General features: G+C 44.2%; 3 non-coding genes across 3 annotated transcripts; all 3 read right to left on the bottom strand.

The window, feature by feature from the left end:
* Positions 1 to 22,597: 22,597 nt before the first annotated feature.
* On the bottom strand, positions 22,598 to 22,671 carry trnat-ugu (transfer RNA threonine (anticodon UGU)). Its single transcript has one exon. It is a non-coding gene; the product is annotated as a tRNA-Thr (tRNA).
* A 619-nt stretch (positions 22,672 to 23,290) lies between these two features.
* trnat-agu (transfer RNA threonine (anticodon AGU)) lies at positions 23,291 to 23,364 on the bottom strand. Its single transcript has one exon. It is a non-coding gene; the product is annotated as a tRNA-Thr (tRNA).
* Positions 23,365 to 23,668: 304 nt separating this feature from the next.
* Positions 23,669 to 23,742, bottom strand: trnat-agu (transfer RNA threonine (anticodon AGU)). Its single transcript has one exon. It is a non-coding gene; the product is annotated as a tRNA-Thr (tRNA).
* Positions 23,743 to 25,597: the final 1,855 nt, after the last annotated feature.

Raw genomic sequence — 25,597 nt, 5'->3', positions numbered from 1 at the left:
TGGGGCCATGTGAAACCTGGACAGTAGTTTCTGCAAGTCCATGACCGAGGATGGCTTCATAACTATCTTCTGTGGCTGCAAAGGTCTTGTACTCTGAATACTTGTAATGAAGCTTGTGCTACACAAATCAAGATGTGGCAACTACTTGCATTAAGTGGCTTGGGATCAAAATTTATAGGCTCAACTACTCACTACCTGGAAGTAAGTTGGATCAGGTGGTGGGGCAAACATCGAGTGGAGGACCCTGTTCATTACATCTTAAACACAAAGCTGAAGTGTGTTTTTTTTTTTTTTTTTTTTTTTTAATTAAATGTATACATTGAGGTTGGGTCATGGAAACTGAAAGGAGCCTCTCAGCCTCAATAGCAGAGGTGTGGCCAGAAGGTCATCATTGCCTATCAGGACAGTAGCATAGGACCTGCTTGTGAATATTAGCATGTAGGGAAAAATTGAAGCTTAAGAAAAAGGCCTTCTGTGTTGGGTTGTTCAGGAGGTTGACCTGAAGCAGGTACCAGGTGGCCAAAAGGGCTGCATCATCAGTAGCTGCTCAAGCTAAAATTCAGGGATGGGAAAAAATGTGTCATCTGTTCCCATTTCTTTGGTTGCATCTCCCAGAGATGCATCTGGACCTTCAGCTGTTCAATGAAGCCTCATCAGAAATGGTCTCCATGGAAGGGTGGCTGTCAAGAAGCCATTCTTAAGGAGGGGAAACGGGGGAGAAAAGGCTGAGCTATGCCAAAGGACACAAGAAGTGGACTGAAAATCAGTGGCAACAGGTCTGATGGAGGGATGAATCCTCCCCAGAGCCCGGGGAGGGTTAGAATAAATGTATTAAATCAATGAATAAATCAAACAAGTCTCATGGATTCTGTTCATTACATCAGATTTTACAGATCAAACATCTATTTTGTTCTACATTTAGATGCGAGAAGACGAGTCAGGTGTTGGAATATATTCAGATAAGTCGTGAGCTGTACAACCACACAGTGGACTGTGCACAAAAGCATTCACTATCCTGTCTGGAACATGAACAAACATGTCTGATTAATACTGGGCATAATGCAACATCAAATGTTCCATCTATATGTGAGAATCAGATGTCTTACCTGGTCGTCCCTACAGCAAGGACACTGCCTGTGGGGACTACTTGCACATAGTCGACACATAATTAAAAGAAACTTCTGTGGACTTGTTCCCACACTTTAAGTCACTCACATTGTTAACCTGCAGGTTGCAGTTTAAATATGAACATGATAAAGTCTGGTCTTTGTTGGATTTTATGAAAGTAATTATGAGGACAGATGATGTGAACTACTGTAACAAATGTTAGTTTTCAGAATTAAAACAACCTGCAGATATAAATATTCTCATTTTCATAAATAAATATGAAGTTCAGGTGTGACAGTCAACATTTTACAGTAAAAAATACTTTCTCAGAAACTTAGACCCATATTAAAAAAGATCATTATTCAAATAGACATATTTTCCCTTTTAAATGAGTTAAAAATGTAACTTTAACTTCAGTGTATTTTCAGTACAGTTCCACCTCACTGATGGCTAGTAAAGCCTCCACAGTACAAAGAACAGAAAACAGTCGCCTACAGACTATAAAGTGCTCAAATGTCACATTTCCCATGTTGGAAGTTTGCTGTGTCACAGGGAGTCTGTGGGAGTCTTTGGTTGTTCTCACAAGGCAACAAGTTTTCCAGAGGAATGATGGAAATCCACAGAAATCATCAAGACAAATTTGAGAAACACTTCCAGATATGAACAAAATGATGGCACAAGGTGCTTTAAACATTTAACCTCCGTTATGTCCTGTTTAATCAGGTTCATCTGAAATAAATCTAACATCTCCTCCATATCACTGAATAAAAGAGCAGCTCTGCATCATGTTGTCTCACGTTTCTACATCTCAGCTCAGATATTAATCTGAGCTTTAAACATCTCAGAGTGCGCAGAAGGCAGTTAGCGTGACTTTAGGAAGAATACACCCTCTGCTATGTTCCAAACACATCCATGCTTCTAGATCCTCTGGATGAGAGAGCTGCAGAGCTCCTTATTCCTGCCAAGGAGTCAACATTATGTTAGAGTTATTTCCAGAACTCAGCAGGTTAACTTACTAAGACTCCAGTCTTATGTCACGCTGAGCTCACTTTTTTCCTTTTGAAACCCAACTAGCAGCTCCCACTAGTGAAGTGAACAAGTGATGTGCTGGACCCCAATTTCATGACTGTGACGACTTTGTGACGTATTAGAACCGAGGTTATAACCTGGAGTCCTTCAGACCAAATCTCTGTCACTCCCCTCACACTCCCCAGCCAGAGATTAGGGGCCCACAGTGATCTGCAGGACTTTGGTCCAGATGTTTAACACCGTATCTGACCAAGCGGAATTCACCTTCTGTAAAACATACCATGTTCATTCCTCACATGTTGCAACAAACCTTTTTAAATGTCAGAAGTGTTCATTTTCAGAGCTGAATTGAATGCAGCACGATCTGACTGGGTCCCAGGTGAGGTTTATGAGTGTAATTAGAGCAGGTAGAGCACCAATATAAAGTCAGCTGCAGCCTCAGATGAGTTACAGCACAAATCTTCTCTCAACAACAGTCACTAGATTGCTGTTTTTGACCAGTTTTATCTGAATTGTGTTGCTTCTGTTTTGTCTTGTTCAACATGTTGTTTAAGGTTTTCTTCAGGTGAGTCTTCATGTTTAATGGTTTAGGTTTTTGTTCTCCTATATTCTAAAGTTTCTTTCTTTTCTTTTGAAATCCAAACAGGATTTCCTGGCTTTGTGTCCTGCTCTTCAGCATTGGAACATGTTATCCCCCCCAGAAAAGCAAGTATATCAACATTTAGGTGCAGTTTATATAAAGGCAGCCAACATGGGAAGTTGTTTAGTCTGGACATGCTCAACCCATGATGTTGGTAGGAATGAGAGGGAAGAGGGTCTGCAACTATATTAATCATGCAGCACCAAATCTTACAATATATTAGACTTCAGGTTTAATGACCCACTTGAACTGCAAATACTCCTTTAGCTTTGTTTATTGTTACTAAACATATTGGCAGTGATACAGAGGCTACTGACAGCATGACTAACCGTGCTGTCATACTTTGCTTCAACTAATTTCTGGGCTCAGGTCAAAATAGTGGGTCCTCTGGTTCTGGTAGTAGCACCTCTGGCTATGGCAGCGGCTCCTCTGGGTCTGGCTCCGGTTACGGCAGCGGCTCCCCTGGGTCTGGCTACGGCAGCGGCTCCTCTGGCTCTGGCTACGGCAGCGGCTCCTCTGGCTCTGGCAGCGGCTCCTCTGGCTCTGGCTATGGCAGCGGCTCCTCTGGGTCTGGCTACGGCAGCGGCTCCTCTGGGTCTGGCTACGGCAGCGGCTCCTCTGGGTCTGGCTACGGCAGCGTCTCCTCTGGGTCTGGCTACGGCAGCGGCTCCTCTGGGTCTGGCAGCGGCTCCTCTGGCTCTGGCTACGGCAGCGGCTCCTCTGGGTCCGGCTACGGCAGCGGCTCCTCTGGGTCTAATGCTGGCTTTACTGCGCAGGATGCAGACTTTGCTCGTTTCCTTGCTGCCCTAATGAACTTGAAGATCGACAGTTCTTTCCCACAGTCTGCCTGGACCTCCGACCAGGTCCCTAAGGACACATCTGAGATGCGCACTGTATACCCTTCATCCCACATCGTCCAGTTCAGCAATGGCTACCAACGAGCCCGCGACTCCAGTTCGTACGCCAAATACTCCCAGGATGCTTTTGACCATGTTGATGCCAAGACTGGGTCTAAAGGGCAGAAGTTGTACTAAGGTAAAGCTGGACTCGTGTCTGAAGTATTGAGACTCCTGTATCAATACTGACCCCTTCTGTTTTCTGCAGGTGACTCTCATGGACACTTCCATGGAGATTCCAACATGTGGCTGAACTCTGGCAAAATAAACTTGACCAATAATATGTTGTTTGTCTTGAATACTTTGACTCGAGGTTTGTTTTCACTTCAGAGAGGATTGAGTCTTCACCACACCCACTGAGGCTGACTCTGCTTTTGAAGGGCAAACTGAATACTTCTGCTTTAAATTCCACCCCTACATGTTTCCTTCTCCTCATGGTTGAATTGCATTACACAAACCCAGACCAAAATAACTTGAAGCTCAATACAGTGGCCCTGCTTGACCTTGCACTATGAAGGTGTTTCAGTTAAATCTGCACTCGCTGGCCTTTTCCAAGCTTTAATTGCATGTGACTCTTTAGCCTATGCTACGTAGCCTTGCCCCTCTGCTTGGCACCACTTGGTGTCTTCTGTGTGCCTCAGAGCCATACATCCGTCTTAACCGTCTCGACTTGCCCTCTGTGTGTGCGGCCTTTGTTCATCTCACCTGGGACACCAGCTGGAGGGCTAGGACACTGCTTCATACAGACTCGGTCCTTAACATGGCATCACATCTTCCCATGTTGGTTTTCATCCTACACAAGACTTAAATATCTCCTCTGCTTTTGTTTTCCTGCTTCTACCACATGTGGAAGATGCCTTTTCAAATTCCCTCGAGTGCAAAGCTACATGATTTTGCAAAATATTTTTAACTCCTTCGATTCAGCTCACTTGCTATTAAACTAGCAATAGTTGGCACTATCAAACTTTAAAGGTACTCTCCCACAGTAGGCTCTCTGATACGGCCCTCTAGAAAAGGTCTCCAAACAGTTCTAGCAGAGTCTCAGTGAATGGAAGTGTGGAAATTATTAGACCTTTTGCAGAGTGGACTGGAGAGCTGTCCAGGGTGTACCCTGACTCTTTCAATTGGCAGCAAGGATAGGCTAAAGCAGAGATACTCATTATGCGGCTCCTCAAGCTTTAATTGGTGGCTCGCACTCGCATAGTAGCTTATAACAATATGGTAACGATAACAAATTTTGTCAAATAACATACAGCGAATACTGCCCAGTATTAAGTATTTTTATTAAGGCTTAATGGTGTTTCCTAAAGGGGGCTCTGTTAAACCTGGCAACGCAGCCCGCTTAAACCACCGTCACACTTGACCGCAGTGCACGCTAGCTCCTTTAGCCAGCCCGAGATGCAGGCACAATGGGTCGGTTTTTAATTAAAAAAAAAAAGGACAAAAACCATGCTCATCTTGAATGTCTCACTATGATTACAACAAACTACAAATACAACATGAAGAAAGTCAAGGACATGCATGCCAGCTTCCAGTATTGAGTATTAAGGATTCCTGCATTCAGGTAAATGCGGTCTTAATTGAAAATGTATTGGCTGTGTTGTTTCTTTTTTTGTGGGATGTTTTATATGTAGAAATGCATATTTGCAAAAGGGGACTTAGTATGTTGTCATAAAAGTGGCTCTTCCCTTGATTTTGCTCTGCCAATGTGGCTCTTGTGGAAAAAAATAGTATCACTGGGCTAAAGGCTTCCACTACCCTAAAATGGATACATTGAGTAAAGTATCCATGGTAAGATAGTTCCAGTGAGGAATCTTGGAGTTATTTTCGACCAGAATTTATCATTCAATGCACAAAACAGGTTTCTAGGACTGCCTTCTTTCACCTTTGTAATATTGTTAAAATCAGGAACATCCTGTCTTAGTGATGCAGTAAAACTGCTCCATGCATTTGACTACTGTAATTCTTTATTATTGCATTCAGAGGATGCAACATCAATAGGCATGTTCTAGCACAACCTGCCATTACAGAGTGGAAAGGCAACAAGTTGCCTATTAAAGCACAATAGAAGAGTGGTACAGAGTAGGGTTGTCAAAGAATATTCTAAATTTGAATAAGTTTAGAAAAACAAGGTGAAAATTAATATTGGAATGTTGAAAAAAAATCTGCGCAGCCGCCGTCTGCCTTGAGTCGGCACACTGCATGACGGGGTCAGGGACAGGTCACAGGAGTCACACCGTCTGGTAAAGCATCACTGCTGAAAGTTGATTCACTTGATGGCAGAAAGTTCAGGGCCCAACGTGACTGCAGGCACAAAGAAAGTGATTTTAACCCCCAATAATATATAAAGACTGGAAATACTTCAGATTTTGGTCAGTTGATGGAAAAATTTAGAAAACTTTACAGTTGTATACGAGCTACAGTTAGCGTATCATTCTACCACCAGCAACATGAGGTTACATCTTGAAAATATTCAAGAAAATAGACTTTGCATAACATGAAACAAATTGTTAAATGTTTCAACTTGAATAAACCACCTATACAAGTAGTTAAGTCTGTTAACTTTAGCAAAAAAAAAAAAAAAAAAAAAACCCTAGGCAAGGTCATCATTTGACAAGACAGGACATTGTTTCCCTTAGTCAATCATTCTGAAGCAAGATCATTTGAAAAGATTTTATTCAAAGACTAAAAAGAATCTTGTGCCGTTGGGATTCAGCTTTCCAATCTGAAACAGAACCAGATTAGTTAGAGCATTGAGATAAAGACATTTGCAGGTAACACTCAACATACCCTCTGCACATCATGTTCAGCTCTAGCGGGCACTTGGGAAGAACTTTTTCTGCTGCCCAGAACCATGGCTGTCAGTAATATGCTCCTTCAAGTAGTGGACGTCCTGAAAGTAGTCTTTGCCCTTCTCATGCTGCTGGCTGAAGGTGCTGTAGGTTCCAGAGGGGTACAAGCCATACAAAAGCCTGTAGTCAAAGTTAGGAGATCCACCCACACCAAAGCGTGGCACCAGTACGGTTGCAGATCCCGGTCCAGACCCTTGGCGGTCATCCGGGTAGCCGAATTCCTCCGTCTGCTGCTGGTAATTCCCGAGTTCAGCTTCCTTGGTGACACTGGAGGTCTCCCCTGACTGGAGGACAGGGCCAGGTGGTGACAGAGGGGCTGCAGGGAGAACGTCAGTGAGGCTGAGGGCTTGGGCTGACGCATCCTCAAAGACTGAGGGAGCAATAGCCCACTGGGTTTCTGTGTGGAGACATTTCACAATTAGTCCTTTTCACAGCAGAAGTTCTGAAACCACAGAGTCTTAACATATTCTTAACTAAGCAAGATTTGCTAGTGACAACATGAAAACGCACAGACACCTTTAGGCTTCCAAACATATTTTGGGCCATCTACACTCCAAGCAGAAGATTTACCTTGTGGTCCCGATTGGGCAGCTCCAGGTTGCAGAGCGCCAGCGTCAGATCCTACGTCAACAGGCACATAAGTGACAGTAGAGTATCCTGTTGCAGGCAGGCCAGAGCTCAAGCTGCTCAATGCTGGACCCGTCTGAACAGCCTGTGGGACACCAGAAGCTTGCACAGCCATTTGCACGGGCACAACGGAGCCAGAGCTGCTGAATCTTGGGTCTGCCTGAAGAGCACCTTGGACAAGGCCAGGAGCTTGGACAAAACCGGGAGCTTGGACAAGGCCGGGAGCTTGGGCAAAACCGGGAGCTTGGGCAAAACCGGGAGCTTGGGCAAAACCGGGAGCTTGGGCAAAACCGGGAGCTTGGGCAAAACCGGGAGCTTGGGCAAAACCGGGAGCTTGGGCAACCAGTTGCGTTGGCACAAATGAGCCATAGCTGCTGAGTCTTGGGTCTGCCTGAAGAACAGGTTGACTTAGACCAGAGGATAGCACAGGTGTCGCCATATAAACGTCACTGGAAGCAGTGTTGGGCACGGTCACCGGGCGGCCAGCGGCTGCTCCCTGGTAAGAGCCAAAATGACCTGCAGCTCTTGTGCCGCTGCTGCTCTGGCCTGCTGATTTTGAACCTGGGTGCATGAGAACAAGTTTAGCAGAAGCTGATTCAAGCAAGCATGTAATGTTTTACCACAACAGATGATTGCACACCTTTAGTGGGAAAACCCCATGTAGCAGCAGTCAACAAGGCAAAGAGGGAAACCCTGAAATTATGTACAGCAAAGAGTAAGAATGCAATATTAACTAATGTTTCCAATCAATCAAACAAAAACTGTAAAAGGCAGCTTGTGCTTATACCTCAGGAAGAACCCAGCAGCTGTCATGGTGAAAACAAGCTATGAGAGGAAACAGCAAGGGTGAAGGTTTATAAATAATGCCACAGACCAGCCCAGACCAATCAAAGCTTAACGTGCTAACAACAGACAGCTGCTTGTGAGGGACTATCAGGACAGGTGGACGCTGGAGGCTCATCTGGTTGCTCTGGTATCAGCCTCATTGTCTCCTCTCGCCTCCACCCTCCTGTCTGTGCTAAAGGCACTTAGTCACTGCCAAATATTTTACTGTCGTAATATAGCTCTACCCAAATTGTCGTAATTCTAAGATTTTCTATTTCAGTTAAACGTAGAAGCTGGAAATAACATCCTAGATGTTGAGTTTTCACACCGACCCACTCACACATTTAACAGGTTAACTGAGGCCTGTAGAGTCTGAGATGTAGCTCTTATTGGTCCTTTAAAGGAGACATGTTTTGCCCTTTTTGGTACAATTTCTTACTGAAATGTATGAGACAGGTCAGGAGCTCCTGGTCTTGTTGGCCTAGTTTTTCCCCCAAAAGTGTATTTTATTTCCTAAACATGATGCTTTTCTAACTTTAACCCAGTACTTTTAATGTTTTACACCTTTCGACCAAGTAGTTTTGGAAAAAAAGGTGAAAAACGAATGAAGGAAACAACGGTCTCACAGCAGTTCAAAGACTGGTGTCAAACACAAGTCCCGTGTTTAGGAGATGGTTGACTATCCTCTGCATGCTTTTTAATCTCCTGACTTGGTCAGTGTTACTTGTTGATAATCCAGCGGTGCAGGATGATGTTTCCTGTTAGTTTTGGCAGAACTGGTGCTCAGCTGCTGGCACAGAGGAATAACTGGCCCAGCAAAGAGCCTCCAACAAATAACCAACCGGATGATCCAGAACTTCCTGCAGCTAAACAAAGATGAAACAGAGGTCATTGTCAGCTGTTAAAAATCTGAGCTCAGCTTCAGGCTGTGATGTTAAAAAGCACAAACCAAGCAGGAATCTGGGTGTTATTATGGACTCAGAGCTGAACTTCAGCAGCCAGATCAGGTCAGTTAGGAAGTCAGCCGACTATCACCTGGAGAATATTTCCAGGATTAAAGGACTTCCTTCCCTGGTTACCTGTCAGATTTTATTACTCATTTTAAAAGCTTTGAATAGTTGGACGGTTGCCTCTGTCTATGATCTGTGAACTCCTTACTCCCCTGATTGCTGCTCACACGGCCCACTGTTTAATATAACTGACCTGTTCATTAGATGGAAATTAATCCCTGCATACTCCTAAAAATCACTTTTTCTTCAAATTAAAACCCCACTTTCATAATTACTCGGGACTCTTTGTAAAATGCAAATAAAACCAGAAAGATATGATCATAGAACTATTAAAAAGTTCTATCTAATTAGAAATAGTGCAAGTTCGATGCCATCTGTTGGTTTCCTTAGCTAGGAAATAGTTTTTAAATTGCTCTGTATGAATGAATTGGATTCATTCTGAATTGAATGAATTGGATTATAATTACAATGAATTGAACTCCAATTGGCCTGAATTGGACTTTATTATTGAAGTGCCCTGAGATGACATTTGTTGTAATTGTAATAGTTTATTTTGGCAACATTTTAAACAAACTGACATTATTCTGCCTTGGAAAACACTGCTGGTGGAAAACATGATACTGGCTGCTGAAAAACTGGCAGAAGTGGACCTTCCAACGTGACAGTGACAGGAAGTAATCAGCTGAAGTCGTCCAGAGATTAACAGAGAACACAAATCAACATTCTGGAATCCGGACTTCACTTTCATCCAGAATCTGTGGTTGGAACCACAGACCAGAAGAGACAGAACAGAAGCCTTCACAAAGCTGTGATGTCATCACTGTAGTGACATCACAATCCATGTCATCTCTGATCTTGTGTGACATCACAAAGTTTATACAGGCCAGACATTTTCACTGCTTTTTCACAGTTGGTCAGGAGTTTATCTGAAGAAACACGTCCAGTTTTTGAAGCATATTTGAAAGTCACAGCAAACGGTTTTCACATCGCCTAAAACAGTAATTACTATCTTAAATAATCATTTTAACAAGCACTTAGAAACAATGCTTACTTACTATCTTAAAAAAATGTGATTTGAAGTACTCATAAACAACAAGCAAAATGAGTCAAACCAAGAAACCATCTCCTCCACTTCAGTGGTGTGACATGGCAGACGACGATTTGCCCGAGGGTTTCTACACGTGTCCCATTACTTTTGGCAGTAAGGAAAGTTATGAGGAACCCACCAACTGTTGGAAAAAGAACAATCCCAAGTCTCTGCTGCAGCTGGGACTCCTCACTCAGAGGATGTCCAGCTCCTGCAGGATCATCTCCAGGCCTCCGTAGTTCCTCGCGTCAAGTGGAAGTTTCCAGTTTCACAAACCGAGGGGATTCCCTCTAACGCCTCTGCTGCCGACCGAGATTATGGATCAGAGAAATGACAGAACTCTTACCGACAGAAGAATGACAAGATCAGCTATTTATAGCATGGGATGGATATTCTGAGGACAAAGCTGCTGAAGAAACATTTCTTTCTGACAGGAGAAAAAGACAGAAGAGTGGCAGCAGTGGCGTCATTAGGCCTATTTTAGGGGGGCTTCAGCGCCCCTTCTATGCCATAGAAGAGCAGCAGAGTTATGTCGCTATAATAATGTAAAAGATTACGGCCAAGTGTTTAAAAAAGACATAAATGACAACCTACCTTTTGACTTTCTTCTCTTTCATTAATATGGTAGAGCTCCCATAGTCAATCCCCTATCCCACAGGTCGAGACCGCCTAGTGGCCTGGCGAACTTCCGTTGTGTTTTGAAGTTTGCAGCGTTTCTCTCTTGCATGTGTTTTGATGTTTGCAGCGCGTTTCTCTCTTGCATGTGTTTTGAAGTTTGCAGCGTCTCTCTCTTGCATGTGTTTTGAAGTTTGCAGCGTTTCTCTCTTGCATGTGTTTTGATGTTTGCACCGCGTTTCTCTCTTGCATGTGTTTTGAAGTTTGCAGCGTTTCTCTCTTGCATGTGTTTTGAAGTTTGCAGCGTTTCTCTCTTGCATGTGTTTTGATGTTTGCAGCGTTTCTCTCTTGCATGTGTTTTGATGTTTGCAGCGTTTCTCTCTTGCATGTGTTTTGAAGTTTGCAGCGTTTCTCTCTTGCATGTGTTTTGATGTTTGCAGCGCGTTTCTCTCTTGCATGTGTTTTGAAGTTTGCAGCGTTTCTCTCTTGCATGTGTTTTGATGTTTGCACCGCGTTTCTCTCTTGCATGTGTTTTGATGTTTGCAGCGCGTTTCTCTCTTGCATGTGTTTTGAAGTTTGCAGCGTCTCTCTCTTGCATGTGTTTTGAAGTTTGCAGCGTTTCTCTCTTGCATGTGTTTTGATGTTTGCAGCGTCTCTCTCTTGCATGTGTTTTGATGTTTGCAGCGTTTCTCTCTTGCATGTGTTTTGATGTTTGCACCGCGTTTCTCTCTTGCATGTGTTTTGAAGTTTGCAGCGTTTCTCTCTTGCATGTGTTTTGAAGTTTGCAGCGTTTCTCTCTTGCATGTGTTTTGATGTTTGCAGCGTTTCTCTCTTGCATGTGTTTTGATGTTTGCAGCGTTTCTCTCTTGCATGTGTTTTGAAGTTTGCAGCGTTTCTCTCTTGCATGTGTTTTGATGTTTGCACCGCGTTTCTCTCTTGCATGTGTTTTGAAGTTTGCAGCGTTTCTCTCTTGCATGTGTTTTGATGTTTTCACCGCGTTTCTCTCTTGCATGTGTTTTGATGTTTGCAGCGCGTTTCTCTCTTGCATGTGTTTTGATGTTTGCAGCGTTTCTCTCTTGCATGTGTTTTGATGTTTGCAGCGTTTCTCTCTTGCATGTGTTTTGATGTTTGCAGCGTTTCTCTCTTGCATGTGTTTTGATATTTGCACCGCGTTTCTCTCTTGCATGTGTTTTGATGTTTGCAGCGCGTTTCTCTCTTGCATGTGTTTTGAAGTTTGCAGCGTCTCTCTCTTGCATGTGTTTTGAAGTTTGCAGCGTTTCTCTCTTGCATGTGTTTTGATGTTTGCAGCGTCTCTCTCTTGCATGTGTTTTGATGTTTGCAGCGTTTCTCTCTTGCATGTGTTTTGATGTTTGCACCGCGTTTCTCTCTTGCATGTGTTTTGAAGTTTGCAGCGTTTCTCTCTTGCATGTGTTTTGAAGTTTGCAGCGTTTCTCTCTTGCATGTGTTTTGATGTTTGCAGCGTTTCTCTCTTGCATGTGTTTTGATGTTTGCAGCGTTTCTCTCTTGCATGTGTTTTGAAGTTTGCAGCGTTTCTCTCTTGCATGTGTTTTGATGTTTGCACCGCGTTTCTCTCTTGCATGTGTTTTGAAGTTTGCAGCGTTTCTCTCTTGCATGTGTTTTGATGTTTTCACCGCGTTTCTCTCTTGCATGTGTTTTGATGTTTGCAGCGCGTTTCTCTCTTGCATGTGTTTTGATGTTTGCAGCGTTTCTCTCTTGCATGTGTTTTGATGTTTGCAGCGTTTCTCTCTTGCATGTGTTTTGATGTTTGCACCGCGTTTCTCTCTTGCATGTGTTTTGATGTTTGCAGCGCGTTTCTCTCTTGCATGTGTTTTGATGTTTGCAGCGTTTCTCTCTTGCATGTGTTTTGATGTTTGCAGCGTTTCTCTCTTGCATGTGTTTTGATGTTTGCAGCGTTTCTCTCTTGCATGTGTTTTGATGTTTGCACCACGTTTCTCTCTTGCATGTGTTTTGATGTTTGCAGCGCGTTTCTCTCTTGCATGTGTTTTGATGTTTGCAGCGTTTCTCTCTTGCATGTGTTTTGATGTTTGCAGCGTTTCTCTCTTGCATGTGTTTTGAAGTTTGCAGTGTTTCTCTCTTGCATGTGTTTTGATGTTTGCAGCGTTTCTCTCTTGCATGTGTTTTGATGTTTGCACCGCGTTTCTCTCTTGCATGTGTTTTGATGTTTGCACCGCGTCTCTCTCTTGCATGTGTTTTGAAGTTTGCAGCGTTTCTCTCTTGCATGTGTTTTGATGTTTGCAGCGTTTCTCTCTTGCATGTGTTTTGATGTTTGCAGCGTTTCTCTCTTGCATGTGTTTTGATGTTTGCAGCGCGTGTGCTCCGGTCGTTTTTGTGATTGCCACATTTTTCTCTTGCAGCATTTTACTGTTGGATTTGTTTCGCCCTTTGCAGCGCGTTTGCACATGTCGGCCACCGTATCCAGCCCCCCAGCTAACAACAGAAAGTCCCATGTAATTAAAGGAGAACTGCGGTATTTTCAACATTAAGCCTCATTTATGAGTCGTCTGCAATGTTTTAGAACCCCCTCACCTTTTTTTTTTATTTTACTGCTGTATTTGCCTAATTTTGATTCATCTCAACCTGCTTCAGAATGGCAAGCATGGTGCATGTCCTAAAAGGTCCGTAAAAGCACCATAAACGTCCGTTTTCAAAATCATCAACTCACCGGAGTGGTTACTGGTGTGCACTGGTAATCCATATCAAATTTTGTTGCGAAATGTTGCTTCTGTCGTGTTTTATTTGACATTTTGTAAATGTAAATGTTGTATTGAAGACTGGATGTTCGTTGATATTACTCCGCCACCGAACCCGGAAAGAGGAGATGTTTGTAGTTCTCTCGCACCGGAAATGCAAACCAGGATAATACACCTAGCAGCATGGTTTGAAAAGCACAACTGGTTAGAATATTCAGTCAATCACAATACAGCTTTCTGCTTCCCATGTAAAGTGTTTGGCAAAAACATCAAACATGATAGTTTGGTCAGTAGTGGTTGCAAGAACTGGAAGAAAGCTTTGGTCATCTTTGGCAAACATGAGGTTGCACAAACACATAAAGACAGTGTTGTTGCATGGAAGAGCTATCAGGCAACTAGAAAATAGGGAAATGTTGCACAGATGATAGCATCAGCAAATGTGAGTGAGATAGAAGAGAGAAGAGAATATCTCAGGCGAATTGTTGCAGTCACTTCTATGTTAGGGAGACAGGGACTCCCTTTTCGTGGCCATGATGAAGGAAAAGACAGCACAAACAGAGGGAATTTTCTTGCGTGCATGGAGCTTTTGAAGGAATTTGATCCTTTTCTGCAAAAACATAACCCCCCATTAAATGCTCAGTATACCTCAGCAACCTCCCAGAATGAGATGATTGACTGTTGTGCCCAGGAAGTCACGAGTGTCATTGTATCTGAAATGACAAGGTCCAAAATCTATGCCATCATGGCAGATGAAGCAAGAGATGTCAAATCAGAGCAGTTAGCTGTTTGCGTCAGGTATGTGTCAGATGGGGCAGTGAAGGAACGTTTCGTAGCGCTCGCGGAGATGAAGTCATTTGATGCCCAGTCCATTGCAAAGGAGCTGCAGCAGCAGATTCAAAAAAGTGGTCTTGCAGAGCTTAAGTGTGTAGCACAAACTTATGATGGTGCAGCTGTCATGAGTGGGACCACTGGAGGTGTACAAGCACATTTTAGAAGGCTCCCCCCTGAAGCTATCTATGTGCATTGTTACGCTCACAAACTCAACCTGGTGTTGTGCCATACTTGCAAGGTCATCCCAGAGACTGTGGAGCTTTTCAGCTTGTTGGAGTGTGTTTACTCTTTTTCAGCACCTCCCTAGTGATTCATCATAAGTTCATGGAGGCTCAGACAAGGCTTGGATTGAGAACAGTTGAGCTTGTCCAACTTTCAAACACTCGCTGGGCTTGTCAGTTGCCGTCAATCAGTGCAGTTCTTGACACAATGGGCCTCATGCAAGAAGCGTTCGTACGCACAGATTTGTTCTTAAATCGTCCGTACGAGTGATTTAAGAGAATTTGCGCATTCACCAATCTTTTCGTATTTTACGTTTTCTTTCAGGTACGAACAGAATTTACGAGTGATCCAGAGCTGTCGTAGGAGTTTCGTAAAATAGTCCGCTGTTATTCAAATCACGTTTGCTTGACTAATGGATTGTATATTTAATTACTTTGAAGAAAACATAAATAAATATATACATTATACCCAACAATGATGCTGACATTATTCTGTTTGACTTCAAATATGCACTAATCGAAGGTTAATTTGAATCTGTATATAACGGGAAGCGTAACCAGCGGCTGACTTGCGACTTTTGGATGCCTCAGCGCGTCAGGCTCTTGGAAGAGAGCGTGTGGAGACAGACGAATGGCTGAGATCGCGATTCAGATTGCCAAGGACTGTGCTGCTGCAAATATGCAGCTTAATTGCTAGAGCCACAACTCCAGAGAGAAACACGCCGATCAAACCCAATTCCACCACACGTCCAGGACCTCACCACCCTTGGATTTTTGGCCACGGGAACCTTCCAGAGGGAGATTGGAGACAGATCGGGGGTGTCCCAGTCCTCTGTGAGTCGTGCGCTCCCCTTGGTCATCAAAGCTCTCATCAGTTTATCAACCATGGTACATCAAATTCCCATACGCCGCTGTCCAACAAGTGCAAATTAAGAGGGACTTTCATGTCGTGGCTGGACTGCCAATCATAATTGGAGCACGAGACATATACGCATCAAAACACCCGTGCCGTTGTGGAGCGCACTGAGCTGAAGGCCAGGTGGGTGTGTCTCGATACAGCGGGGGGGCAAAATAGCCCAGAGGAGGCATGCCAGATTTGCGCAATATTGCCATGAACGAGGGTCTCCTACTACCTGAACCAGCCGAGGCAGACAAGAAGCTGTGGTGCCAGAAGACCCCCCTCATGGACCACCCCATCAAAGTGCCATCATGATGAGGCAACAACTGATTGCACGGCTTTAGTTGCAGTCATCGATCGCCTGCCCATGGCGAGACGTTTTTTTTTAAGCCATTTTCATATCAAACCATTTATTTTTTTATTTCGCTGACATGGTATTAACAGCACTCGTAATTGCTTCCAATTTCTTCACTTTAGCAGGTCCCGTCCACTGCTGACACTGCTAAAAATGACAGATTTTCCTTTTTGGATCTCTGAAAGCAGAACTTTAATCTCAGAGCCCGTATTCTCAGCACTCAACACTTCCTGGCACAGGAGAGAGGAAGCACAGCCTTATATGGTATCATTTAGGGCGTGGAGTATGCAAATCTACTATCCTCGTGCACGTGAACTTAAGATACGCACAGGTGTGATTCATCATTTACGCAGGTCGTTTACACACTTTTTCCGAAGTTAAGAGCGCTTGTTGAATCTGACGTGGCGTGTTCGTACGAGACCTTCTTACGAAAAAAGTAAGAGAAATTTAGAATAAAAATACGAAAATGTTCTTGCATGAGGCCCAATGTCTGCCATTTTGGAGTGCCTTTCTGCTATTAGATCCCCCATGGCTGTTGGTCTCAGAGCAAAGCTCTATAAGTTCTCAGCAGTCTATGCAATACTGATGTTTCAGGCCCTTCTGTCTGTAACCGAAGGACTCCACAAGCTCCTTCAGAAAGAGACTTTAGACCTGGCAGAAGCTTTGATCTGCAAACAAGCAGTGTGTGACACACTTAAGGGAAAACGCACAGATGCATTTGCCACAGAGCTTTATGACAGAACCAAAGCCCTATGCCACACACTCAGTATCCCTGAAGAAGGTGCCAGGACAAGGCATAAACAGAGGAAAATGGGTGATTTTGTGCTGGAGAAAACTGCAGGTGCACGCAATGAATTGAACAGCTCAGACACATTGAAAAGAGAGTTACTTTTCCCATGTGTGGATAGGATGGTTGGCGAGCTTGAGCAAAGATTTTGCAGTGTAGATGCAGGGCCACTAAAAGGCATCCAGGCATGCAGTCCGAAATCTGAGAACTTCTTGAGTGAATCACACTTGAATGAACTTGCAAAACACTACAGCATTGACCTGAAAACAGAGGAGGTTCTGGTGGCCAGAAACTTTCTTGCCCGGAAAACAGAGGCTGGATATTCATCCAAAGATATGTTGACTGTGCACAACCTCCTTTATTCAGACATGTTTCCCTCTCTGAAGGCAACCATCCAAGTTGCTTTAACAGTGCCTGTAAGCAGCTGCTCGTGTGAAAGGTCCTTTAGTGTACTGCGCCGGCTGCACTCCTGGCTACGCCAAACAATGGGTCAGAAAATACTTCACAGTCTTGCAGTCATGTCGATTGAAAAAGAGGCACTTCAGCACCTAAATCACAATAGAGTGATAGACGCCTTTGCCACCCTTAAAAACAGACGACATTCTTTGATGCTTCCACCCACCAAGTAACTGCCAATTGTAGCCATTTTATTTTAAAATGGTGTACTTAGTGAGAACACAGTGCTTTTTTTGCATAGTTTTGTATAATACATGAATAAGAAGCATTGGTTAAATACGGCACTGTAACTATGTGGGTTTTTTCTTTTTGTTGTTGTTGTTAATGCTGTAAACATACAGTACTTCCTGTGTTTGTTGTTGTACTGTACTAAAGATGTTGTTAGCTGTTTGTGAAATTAAACGTTCGCTCACATCCTGTGCATCTCCTGGGGGCTTAGCCCCCCCTGTCCTTAAAACCTAGTGACGCACCTGAGTCCAACCTATGAGGCTATAAATGCAAATGATAAACCGGAAATCGAGGCTCTGTCTGACGGATTCCTGCGAGAGTTCTGTCATACCGAGACCAGCGCTGAAATACTTCACTTGTTGCCATCAATAAAGACTTCATTTTCACTTGAATTACTCCGGTCCGTTCTTGAGCTTCCAATCAAAAGAACCGAATCTAACACAGCACACAACTTGACATGCAAAGCCGACGAGAATGGGATTGGAACCCATGCGTGCAAAGCACAATGGATTAGCAGTCCAGCGCCTTAACCTCTTGGCCAAAAATGGGGCAAAAGGGACTACATGGCGAGGGGAAAGAAAAAAGGGGGGAAAGAGAGAGAAAGAAGAGGAGGAAAAAAAACTATATATTTTTTATCTACTCTTCTATCTTCTCAACATTGTTTACACACAGTTCTGCACTTGTTGCAAGGTTTATCATCACTTTAATTGTCATGTCTCTTGTGGGATACAAACCGGTGCTGTGGCAATTTCACTTGCAAGCCCCTTTCACACTGAGGAATAACCCGCGTTTAATCCGCAAATTTAGCGTGTGCGCTGTTGCGTTCACACTGCCGACCTGGGCTGCCGCGTCAACTCGACTCGCCTTTCGACCCGCGTCGGACCCTAGTCTTTTTGCCGAGCCGAGTTTGGTGTGAACGCAATCGACGCGTGTCGGACGTGGGCGTGACGTGAGGAGTTTAAAAGGCAGAATGGACAGCTGATTCAGAACAACAGCGACAGGTGAGGACAAGTTTTACTCTGTTTTAGCCTACATCAAGTTCGAGACATTTTTTGATATGGCCAACTGGGGAGACAAGGAGGTCCGCGAGCTCCTCAGCCTCCGAGCAGAGGACGTTATTTACCGCCACATGTCGGGGACTATAGTGCTCTTGTATTCTCCGCATATGTTCTTTGGCGGCATCCCACATTGTAACCATCCACACCCCGTAAAATAACATCTCCATGAACTGCATATACAATTGCAAAAACTAATCCTCAAGGTGTATTTAACCCTACCTCCGACGCATGGCTTGTGCCTACGTCATTGTACACGCCCAGCATTTTATGTGTTTCGTGTGACGCTCTGCCACTAGGCAACGCCCCCTGAACTCGGCTTCAGGCGACACGGGTCACCCTGACACGCCAAGCGTTCACATTGCTCGACGCGGGTCGAAGGTGCAATTTGGACCCGCTAAGGTAGCGGGTCGCAGTGTGAAAGGGGCTTTAGCTTGCTCTCTCGTCTCGTAATGTATTTTGGGTAACGTAGTCATTTTTAACACAGGAACTCTTTTTCCATACAAATCACCAAAGTAATAACCCTGTGATTATGCAGTTACGCACATGAATGCATTTAATATGATGAAATGAATATGATACAATATTCAAATAATTAACTCAAATTGCCATATGCTACATTTAAAGTTAAAACAGTATTATACAGTCTATAACTGTAAATGTAAATAACTCCCACATCATGTTTCCCCTCCTTCTTTATTGTAATCTCAATTATTTGATAGACTACATCTGTGCAGCACAAATAAATAAAACTAATTCCAAATTGAGCAGCAAAGAGTGTTGTGTTTTGTGAATAAATGTAAATGATTCTGGCTTTGGTTTTCACAATCACATTCAGTGGACGACACTCGCTGTCCTGTTATTCAAGAGGAAATTAAATAAAAACATGAAGGCTGTTCTTGGCAAAAATTATTAACTTTAATTTAACATACACTATATACATATCGTTCAGGAGGTCAGGAGTGCATTAAAGTATGTACATGCCCGTCCCTCCTGTCTCACTGAAACAGAACCGAACAGAACAGAACTTTTGGCACCCTCACGCACACACACACACACACACACACACTCACTCACACACTCACACACTCATACACTCACACACACACACACACACACGCAGCAGCTCCCACACTGTGCACCTCAGCTCTGGCCCTGTCATATATCCACGCCAACAGACAGAGAGACGGACATACAGGAACTCGGGGCTATCTCCCTTAGCTATTTAGCTTCTTCTCCGAGGTCGGGTCTTTTCATGGTTCTATAGAACGAATCTGACGGAGGTGTGTGGTGGTCGGTAGCTACGCCCCATGTAATTCTATCACGGCTGAAATGTTTCCTCATAGACACAGACACAACCGGCGGGTGTTTAATAAGTTAAACTTACACTGGTCTCATTTGTCTGCAGTGCTCTGCTCTCCTTTCTTCCTTCATGAAATGAAAAAGTATCGTCTCCTGCCTCTCTCTGTGAGCTCTTCCAGCCTCGATATTAGACGCCTGATGTGATTGTCCATGATTAATATCACCATCATGCAGACCATAAACACGGTGGCCTCCCCGCTCTCCATATTAGCTTCTTGGTGGTGGTTTTTCTACTCTCCTTACTTTTACCGTTTTGTTTTGTGTTTGAATGTAGCGCTAAACGGCTAACACGTCACTGAAGCAGAGGGCTGCGCGCGGCGCATCAGTCCCTATCAGGTCCCGACTCATGTGCGAATGCAGACTGAAACAGAGGGACAGTTATCAGAACGAAATTCGAGTAGGGCAGTTCTGATAACTGCGTTCCTATAACTACTCTGTCCGAAAGCGGCTTATAGGCCTCCACTCTTCCTCCAGTCATCCAGGGTCTGTCCTGACTCTGGACAGTACCACCGCCCCTTTAGCTGGGTGTGTCCAGTCTGTTTGTTTTTGTCCTGGCCACACACTTTGCAGGTGTAGTGGTATGTCTCCTTTTTCAGCCTCTTCCGTGGCTGTTCCCACCTTGCCATTCGCTCCTCATCCTCCTGGTTAGCTTTGTCAGCCTCCAGGCAGGTTGCCTTGGCTGGGCACCTGGAAGGCACTCTGGAGGAGCTTGTGGTTGAGGAGCCTGAGAAAAAGGAGGAGCATGTGTAGATGGAAAGTGGGGAAATGGGGGAGCATATGAAAAGGGAGCTCGCTGGAACGGAGCTGGCCCAAATTGTGGAGGGGACTGAGGAGGTGGAGGTGGCAGAGAGATGACTGCAGGCTTGTTTGAATGCGCTGGCGGGGGAAAGCTTCGCCCTCGCGGTTTTCTGGCTCCTCAAAGGTCATCTGTTCGTGTGCATGTTGCACAGGGGCAGCCGGGAGAGTGCTGATTGGAGGGAGAGGCTCCTTGGCCAGGTGCAGCTGTTGAGGGAGAACAGTACCTTTCAGCAGCATGTTCATGTCCTTCCTCTTGTCCCTCCTAAGCAGCCTACAAGACAAACATTCATTATTTTATATGTGTAAGCCTATCATCCCTCCCTAAGGTTATTACATACAGCGTATTACATATTTTCCAACAAGCATGCAGGTGGAGGGTTTTCTTGGTTTTTCTTGAGGTTAAATATTGATATACATTTATATACAGTATATACTGTCTTAGCTGTAAGGGGAAGGTAAATGAAATAACACATACCATGCAGAGACCGTGGTGTTGTTCACCGGCACCAGAGCCAGCGTCGTCTGGACCAGGACAACCCTGCTGTCCTCCAGCAGCTGTCTAATGTGGCTGTACACACTCACAGTCGACTGAGGCATGGGCAGGGTTTTCCGTTCATGTCCTTGGGCCTGTTGCGTGACTGCTCGAACTCCTTGGCCAGTCTGAGGCAGACACACTCACTGACCCTGTGGACTTCGGGGTCCTGGGCTGCTTGGCCGTGAGTCATGTATATTTTGTTGGAGAGAAGTATGATATGATCTGGACTGTGAACAAGGTTGTAAAGCAGCAAAGAACCAAGTGACAATGTCAGTAGAGATTGCAATAAAGTAATTTACACTTAATAACATGTGCTGTCTCTTAATCAATGATTTGCATTGAACCAAAATGATAGAAAGCACCTCTCTGCAGCCTGCTGTCCAGGAGCAGAGCCACTCGGCTTCCTCGGTGCTCTCCACGGTCCTCCTGATGCCCGCGCTTTCTTCCCTTCTGGGTGTAGCTAAATGGTGAAAGAGACATCCATATTCTTCATCCAGCCCATGGAATGTATGTTTAATTCTGGTGTGCAAAATAATTACTATTTTGTACCTTGTCCATGGCATGGAGAGCTGTGTGGTGGTGGACTATTTCCTCCTCCTCCTTGGCTGACAAGGCTGTGATGGTGCGATTCAAGCCTAGTAGGTAGGATGCTAGGGCATCAACTGCCTCCCATCCTGCAACACCTCGAGTCACATTGACTGGTCTAAAAAGTGATAAGTGAGAAAAAGAATAACCAAGTAAATAAATGTACACTCTTGTTTCTAATATGTGAGCCATGCTGATTTTACATTCATTTATCTTATTAAAATGTAACCACATTTACTTCAGTTAAATATTGTGCTTTAGAGTAAGGTGTTACAGAAAGTGTTCTTGACCTCTGTGACGAGGGGTCCGGGTTCAGCGTCACCCATCACAGCACGGAGGATCACCTGCCCCTATCGCAGCTGACTGGCCGACAATGTCAGGCGTGCTGAAGGTGTCATCCGGCTCCCCCTCCTCCTCAGGCACCTGCGAGGGGACTTCAGGACCTGCGATGGAGCCAGGAGGTCACCTCTGTTGGTCTGGGCCAATAAATATTCCACTCCTATGCGCTCGCCTGTAACCAGTATAAACACAAATATGAAGAAAGGACATGCATACACATCTATCTCCAACATGAGTAGCACAATCATCACACAACAGAAATGCATATCCTCTGAGTAGGGGGTAGCCTAAGGAAGAGAGGAGGAGGGGATGGAATACTCTGGTCAATCAGTGTTGCTTAGTTTGTTGTGATCTCTTACTCTTAGGTTTCCCGGGTGGAGTGAACTCTGGCACCAGAGCACAACCATGGACGCGCTGGCTGAGGTTGTTCAGGTGGGACATCAAGCGAATGTCAAAGCTTCTGAGGGTTGAAGCCCCCTCCACGTCTACTGCTTCCTTGGCCCGGCTCATGTTCCACCCTGATGCCCCCTCCAGCATATACATCTGCATATGCACAGCATTGCACCGCCAGCCTAAGAAACAAAATACTAAGTGAATACATATGAATACCCGACAGTGTTAATTGTGTTATTTTGAATAATTGAACAACCTATTCTCTGTCATATTTAAGAAAGACATACAATACAGTAAGTTATGGCACCATGTTGACGCACATAATAACACCTTAAGGCACTGCTGGGATTTGAACCCAGGACCTCCTGTTTACAAGACAGGCACTTTGACCAACTAAGCCACAGAGCCACAGGGTTCATAAAACTAATGAAAGAATAAAGAGTAGGAACTCAATCCACCTCAGAAACTGTTTTTTGTGATTCTGTACCTCAAGAATATTTAAAGCCATGAGTAGAAGTGCCTCCAATTTGTTCAAAACTTCATCATATTTTGCAGATATTGTTGGGTTTTCAACTCAGACCCTGCTGTTCATGAGGAAGTCACTTTCACCAGTTACAGCCAGATCTCATGAAGCGGTGTACTTATTACACGCCACGTCATTTACTGTGTTTTTACAAGGCTTTTTTATGCTTTTGCATATTATTTTCCGCTACATATTTCAAGGAAATGACGTCCTGCCCTCAGCTTTTACTCTAACTCTGACTATTTCACGGTTTGTACGTTCATTTTGATGTTATGTAGTGTGACAGGAGGAGAACCTCCACCGTACTGTACCCTAACCAATTGACTTGTTATGTAAACGGAGGAAAATTACACTATGAAAGTATAAAATAGGCATAAATGAGACTTTAAAAGCTGTGTGCTATTTATACGCACTTTCAATAAGTGGACCAGTGAAAATAATTTTGTTGAAAGCTGATAATAAGCTGTTTTATATGCTAAGTCATAGCTTGCTCTGAAGGCCTAAAGGCCCTGCTGGGATTTGAACCCAGGATCTCCTGTTTACTAGACAGGCACTTCGACCAACTAAGCCACAGCGCCACATGGTTCATAGAACTGATGAAAGAATAAAGAGCAGGAACTGGATCCACCTCAGGAAGTAGTTTTTGTGATTTATTTCCAATATTCATGTGATCTCTGCATAAATCAGGGCTTGATGTTATTCAAATTATCTCTATATGTGAAAACATTGGATTACGTCTCAGTTCAATCTTCTGTACCTCAAGAATAGTTAAAGCCATGAGATGAAGTGCCTCCAAGTACAGACTGTTTTGGAAGTTCAGCACTCCTGAAGCACTGCTGTAAACAGTTATGGCACCATGTTGATGTACATAATAACACCTTAAGGCACTGCTGGGATTTGAACCCAGGATCTCCTGTTTACTAGACAGGCACTTTCACCAACTAAGCCACAGCGCCACATGGTTCATAAAACTGATGAAGGAATAAAGAGCAGGAACTGGATCCACGTCAGGAAGTGGGTTTTTGTGATTCTGTACCTCAAGGATAGTTAAAGCCATGAGTAGAAGTGCCTCCAATTGGTTAAAAACTTCATCATATTTTGCAGATATTGTTGGGTTTTAAACTCAGATACTGCTGTTCATGAGGAAGTCACTTTCACCAGTTACAGCCAGATCTCATGAAGCAGTGTACTTATTACACGCCAAGTCATTTACTGTGTTTTTACAAGGCTTTTTTATGCTTTTGCGTATTATTTTCTGCTACATATTTCAAGGAAATGGCGTCCTGCCCTCAGCTTTTACTCTAACTCTGACTATTTCACGGTTTGTACGTTCATTTTGATGTTATGTAGTGTGACAGGAGGAGAACCTCCACCGTACTGTACCCTAACCATTTGACGTGTTATGTGAACGGAGGAAAATTACACTCTGAAAGTATAAAAAAGGCATAAATGAGACTTTAAAAGTTGTGTGCTATTTATACGCACTTTCATTAAGTGGACCAGTGAAAAGGATTTAGTAGAAAGCTGATAATAAGCTGTTTTACATGCTAAGTCACAGCTTGCTCTGAAGGCCCACAGGCACTGCTGGGATCCTTCTCTCTTGGCTCTCGGTGGAAGAGGTCGCATTTCTCTCTGCTCCTCCCTCCCTTTTTTGCCCTGCTCAGCCTGTCTGTGTCTGTGTCTTTTGAGCATCTTTTTACATATCAGACGAAGCCAAATTAACATGGATTTGGTCAGCTGGGGTCTTAATGCTATTGATCAAATTTTTTTCAACCACGAAGATGACGAAAGGACAAGCGTCTTGCCCCGACGGGACTTTCTTCGCTGGATACACGGAGGATGCAAGGGGGAAGTGGCGCACCGTGTGTTTGGCGATGCTGGCTGTCGAGGACGCGGAAGACGTCTACATATTTGGATTTATGATACTCGGGTTCCTGCTGTTTGGAGTTGGAGGATACCTGGTATTTTGTGAAATTAAGAGATCGTGGAAAGCGTTTGATGGGGTCACAAGGGCAATCAACGCTCAGACTGAGATGCTACGGGAGCAGAATCGGAAACTGGATGTGATCCTTGCGCAGGTTCGCAGGCTGGCTGAGATTCCTGGACTCAGAAGAGAAGTGGATTAATCTGGGAGAATGGTTGGTTGATCGCTTGGACCGGGCGGAAAGGGTCCACATCCCACAATTCGGCTGAATTCGGGACTTCGCCATGAGATACCAGCAATGGACAGAAAGACAGAGAGCGCAATCAGTTGTCTGTCTGACCTAAATTAAATTAATTGTTATTCCAATCCGGTGCCCCATACTGGCCTTGTAGCCAGCTGCATAATCATTGTCCACGTTTGTTATGATAACATGAGGCTCACTCCCATGTGCTCCCCCTCCCTTCCTGCACTCCTGTGAGATCTGTTGGACTGGCTGACATATTCCAACTTGTCAAGGACAATTGCCTGATCCAACATTCTGTGCAGACTTATTGAACAAACACTCATGCATACACATACATGCTCACTTATAACACATGCAATTCCTCACCTCTTCACTGTCCCATTGCTTAAGGTGTTGTTTTGTGTTTATGTTGCTTTTTTTCTGTGCTGAGGTTTTTTGAGATCTCAGACCGTATCCTAATAAGGGTACAGTGTGAAGTATGATTTTTTTTCCCTCCCCTCACCCAATGTTGTCCCCCTTCCTTCTTATCTGGCGGCGCCTGCACAGTGGGCTGCGATGCCTGGTCACACTCTCTCTCCCTGTTTGTTTTCTGTGTTGTCTGTCTGGACCGAAACTGGAATTTCCCCTCGGGGATTAATAAAGT

The sequence above is a fragment of the Odontesthes bonariensis genome, chromosome 11 (assembly GCF_027942865.1).
Source record: "Odontesthes bonariensis isolate fOdoBon6 chromosome 11, fOdoBon6.hap1, whole genome shotgun sequence".
Classification (NCBI taxonomy): Eukaryota; Metazoa; Chordata; class Actinopteri; order Atheriniformes; family Atherinopsidae; genus Odontesthes; species Odontesthes bonariensis.
The sequence above is the reverse complement of the archived record's forward strand: the minus strand, read 5'-3'. Positions and strand labels throughout refer to the sequence as shown.